This window comes from Bubalus kerabau, chromosome 22 (assembly GCF_029407905.1).
Source record: "Bubalus kerabau isolate K-KA32 ecotype Philippines breed swamp buffalo chromosome 22, PCC_UOA_SB_1v2, whole genome shotgun sequence".
NCBI lineage: Eukaryota > Metazoa > Chordata > Mammalia > Artiodactyla > Bovidae > Bubalus > Bubalus kerabau.
In genome coordinates, this window is record NC_073645.1 from 32,821,371 (window position 1) to 32,840,828 (window position 19,458).

Consider the following 19,458-nt stretch of genomic DNA (forward strand, 5'->3'; position numbering starts at 1 on the left):
TCCTTCCGAACATGTCATTGTCAACGATCTGTTTTATTTCCTTTCTAGTCTTTAGCATCTGAAATAACCTGACTTGTCAACTTGTTTACACGTTAACATCTGTGTTTTCTCAGTACAATGAAAGCTTCCTGAGTGCAAAGATATTTGCCTGCTTTATTCATTGCTCTAACCCTAGCATCAGGTGTCTGGCACATAATAGGAGTTCAATAAATGCTATTGTCTCAATGAATGAAAATAAGTGAGTGTATTAATGGAAAGTAACTGGTGGTGTGTACGTGAGTGCTAAGTTACTTCGGCTGTGGCCAACTCTATGTGACCCTATGGACCATAGCCCATCAGGACCCTCTGTCCATGGGATTCTCCGGGCAAGAATACTGGAGTGGATTGCTGTGCCCTCTTACTGGGGAGCTTCCGGATCCCAACTGGAGGTGGGGCTACTTAAACCGGTTATCTGTAAACAAAGGCTGAGTTTTCAGAGTCATGTTTGGAGACTACATAAATTCTAACTTTGCCCCACACAAACTTTTCATTCCAGGCAGACAGGTTTACTTGCTGTTTGGCCAACATTCCTCATACTCTCCTGTCTGCTCAGTGAAGAGACCCAAGTCATGCCATCACCATGAGCATGGCCTGAGCAACGTGTTGGGTGACCTGTGTCAGGAAACTCACTACACACCTGTGCTCCTTCCACCTCCATCACCAAAGGCCCCCCTGCTCCACCCTTCCCCCATCACAGTTCTGGCTGTTCATACTTCCTGTTTTCTCCAGCAGAAATTGATCTCTCTCTTCCCTAACTCTTTGTGGATTCTCCGAGTATACTATTTACTTTGACTCTGGAGGTGGCACCAGCGGTAAAGAACCCGCCCGCTAATGCAGGAGACATGAGACATGGGTTTGATCCGTGAGTCTGGAAGATCCGCTGGAGGAGGGCATGACAACCTATTTCAGTATTCTTGTCTGTAGAATCCCATGGACAGAGGAGCCTGGTGGGCTACAGTCCATGGAGTTAAAAAGAGACAGACACGACTGAAGCGACTTAGAACATTTGCACGCACTGGAATACATGTCAAACATGTGCCTTGGGCAGGTTATTTAAACTTTCTCAGTCTCAGTTTCCTCATTTAAAAAATATAATTCATGGTACTGATTTAGCAGGATTGATAAGATGCATATATATATATACATATATGACACCAAGCACAAAACTTGGCCCATAATCACTCACTAAATGGTAGCTATAACAATTTCTGGGCTTCCCTGGTGACTCAAATAGTAAAGAATCTGCCTGCTTAGCAGAAGGCCCAGGTTCGATCCCTGGGTCCGGAAGATTTCCTGGAGAAGAGAATGGCTACCCACTCCAGTATTCTTGACTGGAGAATTCCATGGATAAAGGAGCCTGGCGGGCTACAGTCCATGGGATCTCAAAGAGTCAGACCCAAGTGAGCAACTTACACTACTACTACTAAAACCATTATGTTTTCTTCTTATTGTTAATAAACAATAGCAATTAGATCAATAATTATTGAAATAGAAAATAATATTATGGATAATAATTGATAATATATTATTGGTGATAATATTTATTGATTGTTTACTATTTTCTAGTAGCTTCACACTGATTATCTCATATGTGGTGATTTTACAATCTGGTTGCTTCATGCATTTGTGTTTCATTTCCCAGCTAGATGTTTAGGGCACAGGCTAGCTATGTCTTTTTTTTCTTAAATAATCCTCTAAGTGCCAAATTGGTGCCTAGTTCATCACAAGTGCATTTGTTTGTTGCAAATGGCAAGATTATTTGTAGCTCTGAAATTTAGTGACTTGTGTTATGTCAGAATATAAGCTGATCTAGAAATTCTGGAAAATTTAAAACTTGGGCTTAGAAATGTCAGCTTCTTAAATAGTATGCTGATGAAAGGTCTGTGTGTGTGTGTGTGTGTGTGTGTGTGTTAAGTAGCTTCAGTCATGTCCAACTCTTTATGACACTGTGGATTGTAGCTGCCAGGCTCCTCTGTCCGTGAGTTTCTTCAGGCAAGAATACTGGAGTGGGTTGTCATGCCCTCTTCCAGGGGATTTTCCCAACCCAGGGATCGAACCTTCATTTCTTATGTCTTCTGCATTGGCAGGTGGGTTCTTTACCACTAGCACCATCTGGGAAGCCCAGTGAAAGGTCTGCCTTACATCTATTTAACATTTCTGAACACCTCCTAGGTGCCATGCTCTGTTATAGGCAACTGGCAAAGGCTTCTAAGATAGGCAAAGAATGACATTCATTTGCTTATATTTCTGGGAGGTTTATAAACTCCATTTTGCAGTTGCTTATTCCTTCCAAGAGACTGGCTCCTATTTTGGAATCTAAGCCACTTAGAGAATATACAAAACATACAGCATAATGAACAGTTAGGCTCTAGAGTCAGAATGCCTGGATTTGAATCCTAGCTCTGCTAATTCGTTGCTCTGAGATTCTGGGCATGTTACTTATCCTCTACCAGCCTCTGTTGCTTTAACTGAAAATAATAATAATAATCCTTATATTTAAGGATTACTGTGGATATGAAATGAAGTAATGCATATTAAGTATTTAGCACTGGCACACCATCAGTACTGGAAGTATTAGCTCTCATTAAGCTACTAGCTCATATTACCCTACCAAGCATACTAAAACACTGGACAAGAAGAACCACCTGGAAACTCATTTTTGAACAAAGAGAGAAGGAATAAATATATATATATATATATATATATAAAGTTCCATTCCGGGTCAGGCTCTAGAATAGAAACTCTGCCTGTGTTATGTCAATCCTCACAACAACATGGTCAAACAGGAATAATTTTACAGATGAGGACTAGGATCTAGAGAGATTAAAATTTTTGCCCAAGTTTACAGTGTAGAAAGAGTGGAGCCAGGGTTAGTCCTTCTCTGAATCCTTCTCACATAATAAAAAAGGAGCCACCTGTGTTTCACTCATCCTATCTCAGAATTCTACATTGTCTTGTTTCTGTAGGGTGCTGCTGCTGCTGGTAAGTCGCTTCAGTCATGTCCGACTCTGTGCGACCCCGTAGACAGCAGCCCATCAGGCTCCCCCGTCCCTGGGATTCTCCAGGCAAGAACACTGGAGTGGGTTGTCATTTCCTTCTTCTCCAATGCGTGAAAGTGAAGTCGCTCAGTCGCGTCCGACTCTTTGCGACCCCATGGACTGCAGCCTAACAGGCTCCTCCGTCCATGGGATTTTCCAGGCACGAGTACTGGAGTGGGGTGCCATCACGCTCTCCATTCTGTAGGGTAGCAGTACTCAAATTTGGTGTACACGGGAATCACCTGGAATGCTTGTAAAACCCCTCAATCCAGGGCCACAGCCTAAAAGATTCTCATTCAAGGATAGAGTCCAAGAACCAGCATTTTAGGAAACACTCTAAGTCATTCTGTTGCACGTAGTTCCTGATCACATTCTAGAAATAGTGCCATAAGGATTAAAACACCAATTTTTTAAAAAAACTAATTTATTTATTTTAATTGGAGGCTAATTACTTTACAACATTATAGTGGTTTTTGCCATACATTGACATGAATCAACCATGGGTGTACATGTGTCCCCCATCCTGAACCCCCATCCACCTCCCTCCCCAACCCACCCCTCAAGGTTTTCCCAGTGAAGTGGCTTTGAGTGCCCCGTTTCATTCATCAAACTTGGATTGGTCATCTATTTCACATATGGTAATATACATGTCTCAGTGCTATTCTCTCAAATCATCCCACCCTCGCCCTCTCCCACAGAGTCCAAAAGACTGTGTCTCTTTTGCTGTCTCGCATTTGCTGGGTCATTGTTACCATCTTTCTAAATTCCACATATATGCATTAGTATACTATATTGGTGTTTTTCTTTCTGACTTACTTCACTCTATATAATAAGGCTCCAGTTTCATCTACCTCATTAGAATTGATTCAAATGTGTTCTTTTTAATAGCTGAGTAATATTCCATTGTGTATATATACCACAGCTTTTTTAACCATTCGTCTGCTGATGGACATCTAGGTTGCTTCCACATCCTAGCTATTGTAAACAGTGCTGCAATGAACATTGGGGTACACATGTCTCTTTCAATTCTGGTTTCCTCAATAAAACACTCAGTTTTAAGATCATGTAATTCAGATATATACATTAAAGACTGGTCCCGAAATCTTAAGGCATGTGATGATAATAAACAATGTATTTTAGGTTTAACATAGCAATTGCATACTTTGTGCTAATTTTTAAAAAACTATTTATTTTTGCCTGTGCTTGGTCTTTGTTGCTGCATGGGCGGTGGCTACTCTTGGTTGCAGTACCTCGGCTTCTCATTGCAGTGGCTTCTCTTGTTGCTGAGCACTGGCTCTAGGGTGCATGGGCTTCCGTAGTTGCAGTTCCCAGGCTTGAGCACAAGTTCAATAGTTGTGGCACAAGGGCTTCGTTGCTCTGAGACATGTGTGATATTCCCAGACCAGGGATGGAACCCATATCTCCTTCATTGGAAGGCGATTCTTTACCACTGAACCACCAGGGAAGCCCATATTTTGTATTCATTTTGTGTTCTCTACACAGAAACTGGTAAGTTGATTTTTTGTGTAGGTTGATTTTTTTTAACCTAACTATGTATGAGGCTCTTATTGGAATATCTTATTTACAGTAGTTGTTTATTAGTTTTTTGTGTATTACAGTTATTTGTTTAGCCATTGTGTGTTAGCAGTTATTTGTTTAGCCATGATGACTCCCTGGTAGCTCAGTCTGTAAAGAATCTGCCTGCAATTCAGGAGATCAGGGTTCGATCCCTGGGTTGGGAAGATCCCCTGGAGAAGGAAATGGCAACCCACTCCAGTATTCTTGCCTGGAAAATCTCATGGACAGAGGAGCCTGGCAGGTTACAGTCCATGAGGTCTCAAGGGTCAGACACAACTTAGCAACTAATCGCATGATAATCTTAAAAGACTCATCAAGTGGAGAATGAATAAATGACAATAAATACCTTTTGGGGAAAAAGGGAAGACTCTGAGGGTGATATTTTATAAACATTACAGAGATGTATCAGGCCTGGTTACTTAAGCAGTTGTATAAGAAACTGTCAGGCATTTAACTGAGGCAATTCCTTTAAAATAAACCATATGGTCACATAGTACTATTAAAATATGTTGATACATCCTTGAGTATCACTCTGATTATGTCTCCTTGGGGAGTGGGGAACTCATTAGCCTGAGTTCTATGTCAGTCCTTCCCCCTCTGTTCCCCGAATACTTTCCACACTCTCTTGGCACAAAGGGGTGATCAAAACGTATGTAGCATGGCCAAGTTTCCAAATGAATGGTTCATCTAACCCCACGGACAGAATACATGACATTAAGAAGTATGAAAAGACTGTTGCGTTTCTCTGAGTTTACTTTTCTGTCTGAGAGCTTTAAAAATGTGAATTTGGGGGGAAATGATGGTGGAGGGCTCTCTATACAAATTCTTAGCTCTTCATTTTACAGATGCTATTTCCCAGCCCAAGGGAAAAGCATCAAAGCTGAGAAGTTGTTAAACTGGGAGCAGCAAGGTGCATACGTGTGTGTGCATGTGTGTGTGTGCGTGTGTGTGTGTGTGTGTGTGTGCACGCACACACAGGAAGAGATAAACCTGTTTGCTTTCCGAACTAGTAAAGTAGTAAAACAGGTTGTTTAGGGTAAAGTCCCTTGAACTAGATAATTGATTTTAAATACATCTGCCTATAATAACACCTTTTCTTTACAAAGTGCTTTGAAAAGTTCAAAGCATTTTTTCTTTTATTATCATTTGAATTCTATAACCACCCTATGAAGTAGGGACAGCAGGTCTTACCATCCGCCACCACCATTTAAAAGATGGTTCAACTTGAGGCACAAGCATGTCCAGAAACTTGTTTGAGGTCACATAACCAGTTGGTTTCACAACTAGAACTAGAGCACAGGAATTCTGAAACTTAATCCTCTGTTCTCTTGGCAGAGAGTGTCTTGGCTACTGCTTTATCTACCCAGAGTTCATGCAGTGATTTGTGGCTACAATTTAATTGGAGAATACAAATCAGGCATGCCTAAAAAGCTCTACAGAAAGGAGATTGTTTCTCTTAGATCATGACTGTGTTAGAGAAAAAGGAGGTAGAGAATGGAGTCAGTTGTTTTAGACAATGCAAATTACAAACATACAAAAACACTTTGTAATCAGTTTCTGGATATTTTGGGGGGCTATTCATTTCATTAATTTGTGTATTCATTTTTTAGAGTATCTATTAAGTGCCTTTATATAAGAGACTATGCTCAGTACTTTGGGGAAGATACAAAGAAATGCATTTAATTTTGAGGGGTTGCTTTGAATTATACAAATAACAGCCATTTTATTCATTGTCCATTAGCACCTGATAGACGAACTGCCTTCCTTGCAGAAGAGCAAGATAAAAAGAGATGAAGAAACTGGGCAACTAATTTTCTTCAATTCTCTATGTTGTTGTTTAGTTGCTAAGTCATGTCTGACTCTTTGCAACCGCATGTAGCCCACCAGGCTCCTCAGTTCATGGGACTTTCCAGGCAAGAATAGTGGAGTGGGTTGCCATTTCCTTCTACATCTCTCCCCATGGGAGGCTTAAAAAAAAACATGTAAGTGATAAATTGTCTTGCTAAGTACACAAAATACCAAGTTTGCTCTGTCAGCTAATCTAAGGTAATGCCCCCTTGAAACTAGGGACGTATGCCAGGTTCCTTACGAGGAGCATCAGATGAGGATTTAAGGGAAAAAATGCTAGACTCTAGCCCCAAAAGCAACTTCCAAAAAGCATCTCTGAAGGTCAGAACTAAATCTCGACAATACTTCCCCTCCCTGGCTCCAAAATGAACTTTTCCTCTTCACAGGCGTTCTTGAGGATCTAGACAAAAGGGAACTGAGGCACCAAAGGATGCAAGAAAAGAAGTGCAGGGACCTATCATTTGGGTGGAAGATGAATCAGAGTTTGCAAATAATTGTTGTGAATTTCCTTAGAGGTCACTTAAAAAAAAATTCCCTGGGGACAAATTTCTTTACTTTCCAGCATAAACACCTCCAAGCCTGAAGGCAATATTTGTGTTAATATTCACACACATTATGAGCACTTGTTTGATATGTCTTTAGTTTATACTACATGAACACAAAATGAGTGAAAGACTTTGTTGTTGTTGTGACAGGTCTTGCTCAGGCCCCAGGGTGGGTCTGTGAAACAGTGTATGTTCATACATGTTGTTTATTTGCTGTGTGTGTGAAGGCGCTTCCCTGGTGGTTCAGATGGTAAAGAATCTGCCTGTAGTGTAAGAGACCTAGGTTTGATCCCTGGGTCAGGAAGACGCTCTGGAGAATTCTTGACTGGAGAATTCCATGGACAGAGGATCCTCATGGGATACAGTCCATGGGGTCGTGTATGTGAAGAGTAGAGACTGAGTTAACTTCCCTGAGCCCTCATTTTGCTTCTCTGGGTTTCCATTTTCTCCATTTGTGAAATTACAGAGTTGGAGTCGGTGAGCTCTAAACTCAGTTCCAACTCTACCATCTGATGATGTACCAGTTCTTTTTAACGATCTTCCAATTGCTATTAAACATATATTTTGTATTCCAGTCAGTCAGTATTTTTAGCAATATTGTAGGATTCTGCTGCAGGAAAATTGGTCATAATTGGGTACACAATCATAAGTCACATAAAATTAAGTTTTTTCACTTTACAAAAACAATATGGTGATTTGCAAAATAGTTTTGGAATAGTTGTAAATAATAAGCTCTGCTTATACATTTAAAATAAAGACATTTTTAATCTAAGTTTTCAGGAGAAGCAGAGTGTGTAATGAAATACACATGCATCAAATAACAAAAATATAAACGTTAAATTGTCATAAAAATCATAGTATTTTGGGATGCTAAAGGAAAATTTCAATGCAACATCCTTATTTTAAAAAATAGGGGACTATGGAACAAAAAAGTTTACTTACCTGCTCAAGATCACTGGTAGTTAACAAAAGCTGTGTAAAAACATCAATCACAGAATATTTTTCATATTTTTCTCTATTAATATTTTGAGACGACACCTCCTCATTTACCACTGAAGAAAAAAAATCTCAGATGTTCAGTGCTTAAATTGAGGAATATTATTTGAGATAAAAATTAAAGTTATAAAGCAGACTCATTTTCCTCCTGTGTGGACACACCACATTCTAATAGTGTAAATAGTAAATTTGGACACATTTAAAGTAATCTACCTATGAGTTCCTTAATTTTGCTGAACTTTGAATTGCCACTGAAATAGCATAATAGCCAGCTATTATTTTCTTACATTAGTTTAGATTTTATTGTTTTTTCTATAAATAATATTATAATTTTTATAAGTACAGATTGATCTGTCAATAGTATATTTTCTTTTCTTTTTTTAATTGAAGTACAGTTGATTTACAATATTTTCCAATACTGATATTCACTGAAATAGCAGATATGCGTGCATTAGTAAGACTTGACTCTTGTTCCCAATTGTGTGTTTTATTTTTCTTTTCATGTTCTTGTATTAAATATGAAATAACCTCCCTTTGTAGAGTTATCAGTTTAAAGTGATGATTCGAAATTAATTATTAACACAGAGTTCTAGTCAGTTTCAAGGCACATCACTTTATTTTTGTCATGGACCCCAGAGCTTGAAGTTAGCAGGGCTCTTTAAAACCAATGCTTCTAGCATTTCATTGACTCACACTAAATCGGTCCCTCGATCACCCAGTTAATTTTAACCTTGACCTCCCACAGCTGTACTGCCATACTCAGTCCAAAAAAACTCCCTGCTTCCCCCCTTTCAGCCTCTCATGAAGCAATAGTGGAGAGGAAAAACACTACCCATTCCTTTAAGAAAGATTCCGCCTCCTCTCTCATAAGCAAGCGCCTAATGGTAATTGTGGAGTCTCTACCAGAGTCACACACTTTACTACTCGGCGTTGGGAGAAGCCGCCGCTGCCGCCGGTCTGAGGCTGCAGTGGGTTTCTGTGCAGCACTGCAGAATCCACACCTAGAAGACACACACGTCTACTGCCTTGGACACAAGAAAGCCTTGCATCCTAAGCGGGTAAGCAAATCTTTTATCCATTTTGTCCAGAAACTGTGGGAAATGGAGTGATCACGGGAAGGATTGCTCATCAGACATGCTTAAAATGGATTATGTTAATTTGTCTTCCTTTGGGGCGGGGGGAGGTCTAGATCTGTGACAGGCAAACGTCCTGTGCAGTGGAGACTATTGTCTGATATGTACCCCTAACACACTTTTGGGGGGCTATTCATAAACAGGCTAACCTTGATGTGTGCCAAGCTTTTTTTCATTTCTTGCTTTCTAAATGCAAAAAAACATCCAGCCACTCCCAATCTCTCTCTCAAATACTGCAGATATTTAAAAATGCCAAATAAAATGACAGGCCAAGCATTTTCTAAATATTTTCTCCCCAAAGCCAGGAAGCCTTCCCCACCGTCCTTTAGGGGTATTTAAAAACCATGAGGCATGGTTAGATTTTGAGCATATGGGAGATGGTGGTAGACTAAAATTTCTATAGCTTTGGTCCAGTGGAGAGAGAAAGCGAGGATAAATGAATCACAGTTTGTGCCAAGACAAGATTCATTTTCCACACTTCATATGTGGGAAGAGGAAACTACATTTTAATTAGCACATTTTTAGGGAAGAGGGAGGGGATGAAGATGAGGGGGATGGCACGAAGTATTTGAGGGGGAAGAGAAGAGTCTGCAGAGGAGGAAGGAAATGAAGTGGCCTGTCGCCAGTGCCTTGGAAACGAAGGGAGATAAGGGTGGGGAATGAAGTTTGCTGTTGTTGTGTTAGGGTGGGGTTGACCCAAAAGACCGTGAATAACCAGAATGCCGCTCAGAGGGTGGGCTTGGGATTGGATTTGTGCCCGTGCAGGACACGTATGCGTGAGGGGTGTGCAAGCCGTGGGTGGTAAAGAAAGGTGTGCGTTGCTGGGAGGTCTATTTCTAGGGTAGGTCTTGTCTGGGCGGCGGGGGGTGGGTGGCCCAGTGTCACCTGTGGATGGATCCACATCCCTGCAAAGTTTACCCGGCCCCGAATTCATTTTCAAGGTTGGCAGTGACTTGACTTTTCACCTCCAAGAGATGAGCTCTCATAAGGTCTCAAGGCCAGGGGCCAAATTCGGGGTGAAGACCCTTGAGGCGTACAAGTGGAGCTGATAAAAGAGAGCCCCTGCCCCTCTGTGGAGGTGAGTAGGGGGAAAGAGGCGCCCCCATAAGCAACTATGCTGAGAACACCCAGACCCCTCCAGTGAGGGGCGTGCGGAGGTTGAACCTTAGCAGTGGCCTCCCGCTGAAGACCCAACAGCCAGTGTAGGCGGCCGAGGTTGACTCTGAAAACTGTGGCTCAACCTTAGGTGTGTGGCCGGCTGTGGGGGGAGGGGGGCGCCTTGCTCAGATTTGGGCGGGCGGCATTTCCAAGGCGCCCTTCCTATCCCTTGTGGTCGAGCTTCCGTCGGGGTCTTTTACTCCTCCGACCCTCCCGCAAGGCACGCAACGGATCGAAGCTGTAGAGCTGGAGGAGGACGCTGAAGAGATGCCAGACAGCTGCCCCGCACCAGGCCCTCCCAGAGGCCAGGCCTGTAAGGCCCCGCGGCCGCGGCTTTAGAGACTGGGTACGGGCGGGAGAGGAGGGGGCCGTAGGGGGCGGTACCAAGGCTCTGGAGGGGCCCGAGGGGCCGCGTTGGGGGCGGGGCCTTGAGGAGGCGGGGTCAGGAACATCCTGTGATTCCGAGGGGCGGGGCCAGGACGCTCGGGGACCCGAGGGGTGGGACCAGGAGCGTTCGGGGGCCGCGAGGGGCGGGCTTGTGGGGGTGGAGCCAGAGGCGCCTGGGGGCCTAAGGGCGGGGCCTTAGGGGCGGGGCCAGGGGACGCTCGAGGGGTTCTCGGCCAGTCCCGCCAGAGCGTGAGCCGCCTGCCGGTAACGGTCGCGGGGGCGCGGGGCGGGAGGGGAAAGAGAGGGGTTTAAATTGTATTTTTAAAAACGGAGAGCGAGAGCTAGAAGCATCGCGACCCAGGTGTCGCCGCTTCCTGCCTCTCAGGACTCGGCGCCCAGGTCCCTCCCTCCTCACGCCCCCTCCCCTTTTGCCCTCCCCTCTGGAGCCGTGCGGCGCTTAAGAGGCGGCGGTGGAGGATCGCGCGGCCGCTGCAGTCCGGGCGGCCGCGGAGAAGGAGGGAGGGAAGCACAAAGCCGGCTGCGCGCTGCGAGGTAATCCTGAGGGGAGAGAAGGCGCGGCCTTTCCGCCGCTTCTCGCAGCGGGGACGGCAGGCGCCCGCGCGGGCTGGGCTGCGGGGACCCTTCCAAGGGGGTCGCGCGGGGGTTGGATTGCGGCGACTTGCAGGGCCGAGGGGACTTTCCTATTGGCTGCCCTTGCGGCCTCAGGTGAACCCTTCTCCCTCCGGGACTGGAACGGGAGCCTCGGGCCAGGAAAGTGGACCTGAAGGGGAGGATCTCCGGGCGCCGCGGGGTGGGCCCGAGTCTTTCGGGCGTCCTCTGATTTCTCCCAGAGGACGGGGAGTTCTAAAAACTAATAACTGGCCGAAGCTTCGGGATCCGAGGGACCTTAAGCTCTGAAGGTGCGCTCCAGGAGGGTTGGGAGGTTCCCGCGCTTGGAAAAAGGTGGAGGTAAGGGAGGAAGTGTTGGTTTGTTTTCCTCGTTAAAAACAAACAAACAAACACTTCTGTTACCAAGTTGAGAGTATTCAATCAAACCTTTCTCCTATAATCTGTGTCCCCATCCCCCCGACACACACCCTCCCACCCCACCCCTACAAATGTATACATGTTAGGTTGTGCTTCCTGCCCGGGGTGACAGGCAAGAGTTGGCTGCAGGTCCGGTTAGCTGGTGTTTGGGGGCGTCCAGGCTGTTTGGAAGTATGCCATTATAGCTGAGGCAAGACTACAGAGACAGGTAGAATAAGCTAGGCCTCTAGTAAAATAGCAAGAATGGCCTCAGGTAAACTTTTTGTTGGAGAGATTTAATTGCAAGTAGGTGCCCGTTTAAAATGGGAGCGTGAGTAAAACCACTAATTTCTTTGGCACATGTGCTGTAGTAATTGACCTGCTGGAGTGGTGTGGAGAGAAATGGAATTTAAATCAACCAAGAGGCTTTGAGTGGGAATTTATATGCAAGTTTGGTGAGGGAGTTGATAAGATTTAGGGGGTAGGAATCAGCTCCATTTGAAAGGTGCATGAACTTTTTATGTTATGACACTAGATTTAGTAGTATGAAATGGTTGCTTTTCTTGGAATGGAGTGCATCAGCACCATGCTGGGTTCATCCTACTTTGGGCTTTGGAGGACTTCTAATTAGATTGTTAAAGGGAGTAAAATAAGAATACCTCATAATTTGTCGTTTTTAAATAAGATGCTTGAGTATTTTGTAAAAAAAAAAAAAAAAAGTAATTAAGATACAGGACCCATTCATTTATAGGGTTAAGTTACTTTTGGAGCGAATGTATAAAGTTTGTATATCTAAAAGTCTCCATTGCATTGTAATTGCACTGTAACTCATTTTCCTCTGCTTAAATTGAGCAGATTACCTTTGCAGAGGGAAGACCAGGGGGAAAAAAGGCCACTTTTGCTATATTTAAGTGTTCCTTTTTCCAAAGAGCTCAGTCTCTGCTCTTAAAACTCTTAAGTGACTGAAAAATATTGGCAATAGTTGCTTTTAAAGAAAAAATTTGGTATGTCTATTTTGAATGTTAAACATAATTTGAGCTCTTGAGATGGTTATGAGGCATTCAGTAAGTTGCAGCTTTTTTACATATATGTTATAAGGAAATGTTTGTTGGTAGACATGACACAGGTGATCATAAGACATCTAGGAACTATTTTGCATGATAGATTGTATTTTCAGAATATGTTTTACATTCTGAAAATGAGTGAGAAAATGATATTGCACACTTTGCTATTTCTAACCCCCTTTTCAATAATGTTACACCGGTATGAATGCAGGTTCTGCTCAGTGATGTTTAAAGTGTGGATGTGGTCTTTGTAAAACCAGAATGTCTTTTGAGACTAAGAGGACATAGCATCAGCCCACCTCCTACACACCATCCTCAAACCCAAATACAGGGTAGGGCCCAACCTCTGAGGTTGTGAGCCCTCCTGAAGTAGGTCTCTTGTGCCTGAGTGTTTTTGTTACACTTAAGCCTGTGCAGGTTGTTAGCTATTTAATCTCTGCCATCTCAAAGTAGTTGGTTAGCAGTACTGGGCAGCACTTTTGTATGTCATCAGAGTACAAGAAATTTTATTTCTATTCGAGAAAGAAATCATATAAAATCATAAAAACCCAACTCTGAACAAATTGGGTTTGTAAAATGTTGGGAATAATACTATCAGAACCATATAAGTTTTTATGTGTAAAGTGCTTAGAATATAGTTTGGTCCTCAGTCTTTTATGTGTTTATCAGCATCACTATAAAGTTACTTTTTTTGAAGGTGGTTTTATCATGTGACCCAGAAAGTGAAGACTCAGAAATACTTGTAACAGCCAATATTATTTGCTCTACCTCTGTGCCAGGCACAGACTTTTATATGATTAATCCTCATAACAACCCAATGCCTAAACAGACATAAAGGTTTAAGTATTTTGTATAGCTCATAGGCACAGACTGGCTGGTTTTGAACCCAGAGCCTGATTTGAAAGTAAGTCCGCATAAGCCATTAACCCCTGCTGCTATGAAACTTGGGGTAATACCTGCAAATGAATGAAGTATCTTCACAGGGTCTCCAAGACTGCAACTGTGCATATGCCTTGTTTAGCAACATCCTCCTGTATTAATATCACAAAGATGCGTTTAAATCTGAACGGCGGTAACCAATCTGCATTAAGTAGAATCTCCTTTTGACTTTGGAAGAGGATTCTCTTTTCACATGACATATGTGTAGCTCGAATGCTAGATTGTGGGCTGTACCATGTTATCTTTTTAATTACTGAAGATTCAAGTCTTTTTTTGTTGTTCTTTAAGCTTGCCAGATGTGTAGGGCCCCAGCTGGTCCAACAGGCTCTTTGTTGATTCTAGTTCTGCACTAAGTCTTGATCTTCTGATTATCAACACTGCATCAGCCTGAGGTGAATATTAACTTCAGTTTGTTCAAAATTCCACCTGAGTTACCTTTTACAATTAGCTATAAGTGGCTTTTACTTTGTCACTCCCATTCCTCAAGGACCTCTGTGTTGCTGCTTCACCAGTGTCATTGATAGGTCAAGCCAGTTAATTATAACCTAAATTAGTAGCTGTTTGAAGTAATGTTTAGGATTAGTATTGTAGAGATCAAATATGTCCTTTGTTGGCAATTTAGTGAAAGGTAATATTAGGGAGCAGTGTTTAAAAACAGCATCTGTTGAATTAAGAAAGTTCAAACTGTATTGAAGATACAGGTTACTAATATGTTTCTCACACTAAATACTCATTTTTCTGTTATTAAAATTCAATGCTGTTTCAGATTCCTTTGGAAACATTAAACATGTAGAATTTGAATAAAATACATTTAAAATGTTTAATCAAGAGTACTTTCTTTTAAACATAAACACCCTATTTGAAATTAATTGAGCAGTCGTAGACTGTGGCTAGTCATTGAGATTCAAAATGGGTGCCCTAATACTTTATTTCATGTCTTCTGTTAATGCTTTATCATTTGATCTTGGGGTATGTGCCCTCGTATTTCTAGATGAGATTGTTATGAGGTATTTCAAGTCTTGCTAGTGACTAAATTCTTTTGGCCAAAAGCCAAGACAGTCTCAAATTTTTACTGCAGTGGGTTGTGTATATTAAGAATCCTCTCTAAATCATACAGGTTAGCAGTGTTTCTTTGACTATGGCTTGAAAGAAAAAGTTTGTTATCCCTTGTATATCCCTTATGTCTAATAAGTTAGATGAATTTGATTAGTTTTTTTCTTCTTTCTAGCAGTAGCTAGTTATGGACACACATGTGTAACCATACTACTTGGAGGATGCTCTTCCTTTCAGGTTAATTACAAAATGATTCACCTGGCATTCATGTAGTGATTATTTGAATATCAACTGCATGCATAGAACAGTTTTAACTGAAATTAACTGAAAGTTTAAAATGTTAGAGAAAAAGACGTGTGTGTGTTTTTTGTTTCATGTGTATTTTAATGTTGATCTCTTATATGTGGACTAATCCCAAAATCAAGCTCAAAAGTAAGTTAATTACACAATTGAAAACATACTTGAACGTTAAAGTACCATTTAACTTACTGTCAAGTCTTAGATGATAGCATAGATAATGAGAATCAGAGTCTTTTGTTTTCTTTAAATTATTTTCTTTTTGTGTATCTTTGAAAAGCTGCATTAATAGTAGCTTTCAGGTTTCTAGGACATGACTTACTACACTGAAGGAGCAATTTAAAAGAGTATCCTAGAAACCTTAAAGAATAAATGTGGCTTTCATAATTGTCTAGCATAACTTAAAAAGTAGTTGCATGATCACCAAAAAGTATAAAAATGGATGAAACTCATCCTTGATGTCTAAAGGCTTTTTGTTTTTGTAAATTTCCTTCTTAGGAAGATTGTATAGACTGGTTTTTAACTATGCCAGAGCTGAATTATTATTATAAAATATGTTTGCTGAGTCGCTTCAGTCGTGTCCAACTCTGAATGACCCTATGGACTGCAGCCCGCCAGGCTTCTTTGTCCACGGGATTTTCCAGGCAAGAAGACTGGAGTGGGTTGCCATTTCCTTCTCCAATAAAATGTGTTTAGTCTTTGACATATAGTTATATCTTTATAATGAGGTGAGATATAAGTTGATTTTACCTAATGTCAGGCTGATCTGTCTCACCATCATATATACTTTACAATTACTTGTTTTCAAAGTTGGTTTTAGTTAAAGCTTAATTGGAAATGGGTTAGGGTTAACCCTAACTCCCTGATATAAAATGAACTTTGAAACCTCTTGTTTTAAATTGCCTGAAACTGGACCTGAGGATATTGGTATATAGCAGTACATTAACTAGCATTTAAGACTGCTACTGACTCAAACAAGGCTAGAGTTTGAAGATTGGGTTATGAAGCTCACTTTTTCTGCCATAGACATACTGACCTCCATAAGATAAAAAACTTCCCACAACCAGCCAGCCAGGAGTTGAAACACTTTTTAGAAACATAAGAGCAGTAATAACAACTTACATTCTTAAAACCACTGTTTTGAAGAAGAACACTGTATATATTAATAAAACAATTTTCAAAATTTAATGCTCACAACGTTCATTAAGGGAAGTAATATGAAAACTTAACTCTAAGTAACATACATGGAATTCTTACTTTATTCTTTTTGCTAATTCTCATACCTCTTTGAATTTGTTCTTGTAATTTTTCACTCCCCAATCCCCCATCAAAGAAGGGCTTACTTCGGATGGAAGAGGAAGGGACGGTGCAGGTGTGAGTTCAGGAGCCTGTTTAATTCAGCTCCCAGGGCTATTGTTGGTTGCTTGCTAGGGGAGCTGGAATTTCAACAATGTAGAAAGCAGTCAGATTGGAGCAGTGCTGAGTTTTATCAGTATCTTGGGGACTTAGTCTGTGCCTTTAATTTGTCACCGTCAGCAATGTTTCTATGAAGTTCTTCCACAATGGCTTAGCTCATCCTTTGTGAGAACAGCATTTCCTTTCTCTTTTCCATACAATATTCTTGTCCTGTTATCTTTTGATCGGCTGGAATGACTCCATGCTATAGCAAAGAGATAGGTTTCCTCAGTATCCTTGTGGAGAAGGTAATTAGGCTTATTTGGTACATCTAAAGAAGTGTATTTTGGGATCAAGGCCTCCCCGGGGATCCCTTTTTTAATCCTTCAGAAATTAGAGCCAGCAACTGTTAGCTGCATTGTTACCTCTAATCTCATTTGTCTTATTAGTACATAAGGAAAAGATTCTGTAAGGTCAGCCTTTTATTATCTGAGGAAGTGTTTGGGGAAGGGTGATGATGGTCAGAGTCCAAGTGGAGTTGTGAATGGGCTTAGGTGCATAGGGTGAAAGTGGACAGGGGAAAGAGATGGTTACTGAAATTGGTATGTTTTTCCCATTTCTTATCCCCACTCTCAGTGCTTTTGTTTTTTTCCTTTTTAAAATTTAAAAACCGTGTTCCTTTTACCTTGCCTTTCTCCTTTGACATTTTTTGCCAGGACTGAGTTTTAGCTCAACTAGAAAAGGTGGAATTTTTAAGGTGATTGCTGAAAAGTTTGGCTTTCACCTGGAGGTTGCACTAAAAAGAATTTCCTTCTATTTCTGTCCACAACTGTATGCTTTTTAATTTAAAAAGTCTCTGAAACAGAAGTGTGGGAAACCTTGCTTATCATTAATAACTGGGAACTATTATGTGTTAAAGTAAAAGACAGTTTAATGAATCAGAAATATGTATTTGTTTTTTGGAAAACTAGATGTACAGTAATTTTGTATTAGGATGTTTGATTCTTTTTAAGTGGGTATCAAAAATTATATGAATTTTTTCAACCAAAAATGTTGAAAGTAATATGAAAGTAATACATCTTTCATTAGTCTTAGTGAATGTTGATAATGACAAAATCATAGTTTTCCAAACACTGTGTTATCTTGAATACCTTAATGAGATTTGATAGACAGGATCTGATCAGTAGCCACTGAAAGGCCATTACCTCTGTATTAGGGAACGAACATTTTATGCCTGAATAAAAAAGTATAGAAAAGGCTCTGAGAAGCCGATTACTTGGTAATCACTTGTTAGGTGATTTTATTAATATTGTGTTTGATGTTTTATAATCTGAATTTCCCTGGGCTCTTTTAAAGTGTCTGGTTGGACCATCAACTTTTGATGAATGAGTTTCTGGAGGGAGCTTTGAAGAGAGAATCTCTGCTTTGTATCACACCTGAATGTCATAGAACATGCTTCTTGGCGCTTGTGTAATTTGGGCTCAAAGGGAAGAGTGCCATCTATTGAAGGAATGGCCAGCATCGAGTTGAGCAACCCCAAGTTTTTGTTGCAGAACTTTCAACTGGCTCCTGGAGAAACCAGACTCAGCTTCATCAAAGAATTTGACAGGATCTTAACACCAAGCGGAATTGTTGCTTGCTTAATTTTAATTATGCTTGCCAGCAGGAGGCCTGAACACATGATGAACTAATTCACTGCCTGTTGAAATGCATGGGGAAAGAAGAAACTTGAAAAAGTTGCTGAGACGTCATCTTAAAAAATAGTCTAGCAACGGTTAAATCATTGTTAAATCAAAAATGGTAAAGAATTGTTTTAGTGAGGCATGTTTCTTTAGTAGCACTGGTTATTGATGGCTCCTGCAGACAATAAAGCTGTTGTTGAAAATTTGGGCTTCAAATCTTCAGTCATTTGTTTAACTGGAGGTAAGGGTTTTAGAAGTATTTGAATAATTTGGTTAGTTTTTCTCTCTTGCCTTTCTCTTTGTCTCTGGTTCTAAGGCAGATTCCTGCTTGAGTGAATTCAGTGTTTCGAAGTGGATTTTGTTGCTGTTTTAGCTTACTCAGGTGGCCTCCTGTTTTGTTTTTTGTCGTGTGTTCCCTCACTTCCAGAAACTGCTTATGGTCATAGCCAAGGGTAGAACTGGAGGTAGTAGAACCAGGTATAGGTCAGGGGTGGAGGTTTATGATACCTGAGACAGACCTGTCAGAGCCAGACAAGAGGGAATTGAAAGGAAGCTTTGAAATTGTTATGATAAGAAGGATATCTTTGTTATGTATCTATTATATATAATTACTTAATCAGTAACCACTTTTCTCAGCCCTTAAAACCTGCCAAGGATCCTGTTAAGCACTTTACATAAATTATCTGAAGTTTAGTTAAGTAACTTGCCCAAGATCATACAGTTAATAAGTGACAGAGCCAAGACTTGAGCCCAGGGCTAATTCCTTTAAACGCTCTGCTCACCTGCTGTTTATTTAAGCTCATTCTTATTGGTAACTGCACAAAAGACTAGAACTGAGATCACAATGATATTTCTACCTTTGCTGGAAAATATTGGTGGTTTTTGCTTGTTTGAAGAAGGTGGTAAAATGGGTAAATAGGATTGAGATTTCAGTAGAATCAGGAAATACATGAGAGTTGGACTTTCAAATATTTGGCTTGTCTATAATGTTCATTTTTTGGTTCCTTTTGCTATAATATTAAAACCACAAGAAAAGTTCATTATTGAAGCATTGAAGTGAATTGTTTCACATTGCTAAAAAGCTGCTGCTTCTTGGAAAGAAAGATTGAGTTAATGAAGGATTTTATGTTCGATTTGGGAGAGGGAGTGGGATGGGGATAGGTAGGGATTTGTTCGTCTTTCTGTATTTTCGGATCAGTCACTCAGTTGTGTCCGACTCTTTGCGACCCCATGGACTGCAGCATGCCAGGCTTCCCTGTCCATCACCAACTCCTGGAGCT

General features: G+C 41.1%; 1 protein-coding gene across 4 annotated transcripts in view; it reads left to right on the plus strand.

The window, feature by feature from the left end:
- Window positions 1–8,984: 8,984 nt before the first annotated feature.
- The window catches only part of ADD3 (adducin 3), a 131,897-nt gene continuing 121,423 nt past the window's right edge, over window positions 8,985–19,458 (plus strand). For 2 of the 4 annotated variants that reach the window (XM_055560232.1, XM_055560234.1), the window contains exon 1: window positions 11,084–11,274. The gene's annotated coding sequence lies outside the window, so the exon portion shown is untranslated. Of the gene's footprint in view, window positions 9,103–11,083; window positions 11,275–19,458 lie in introns of those variants that run through there. The other 2 variants (XM_055560233.1, XM_055560235.1) reach the window with 2 other exon arrangements.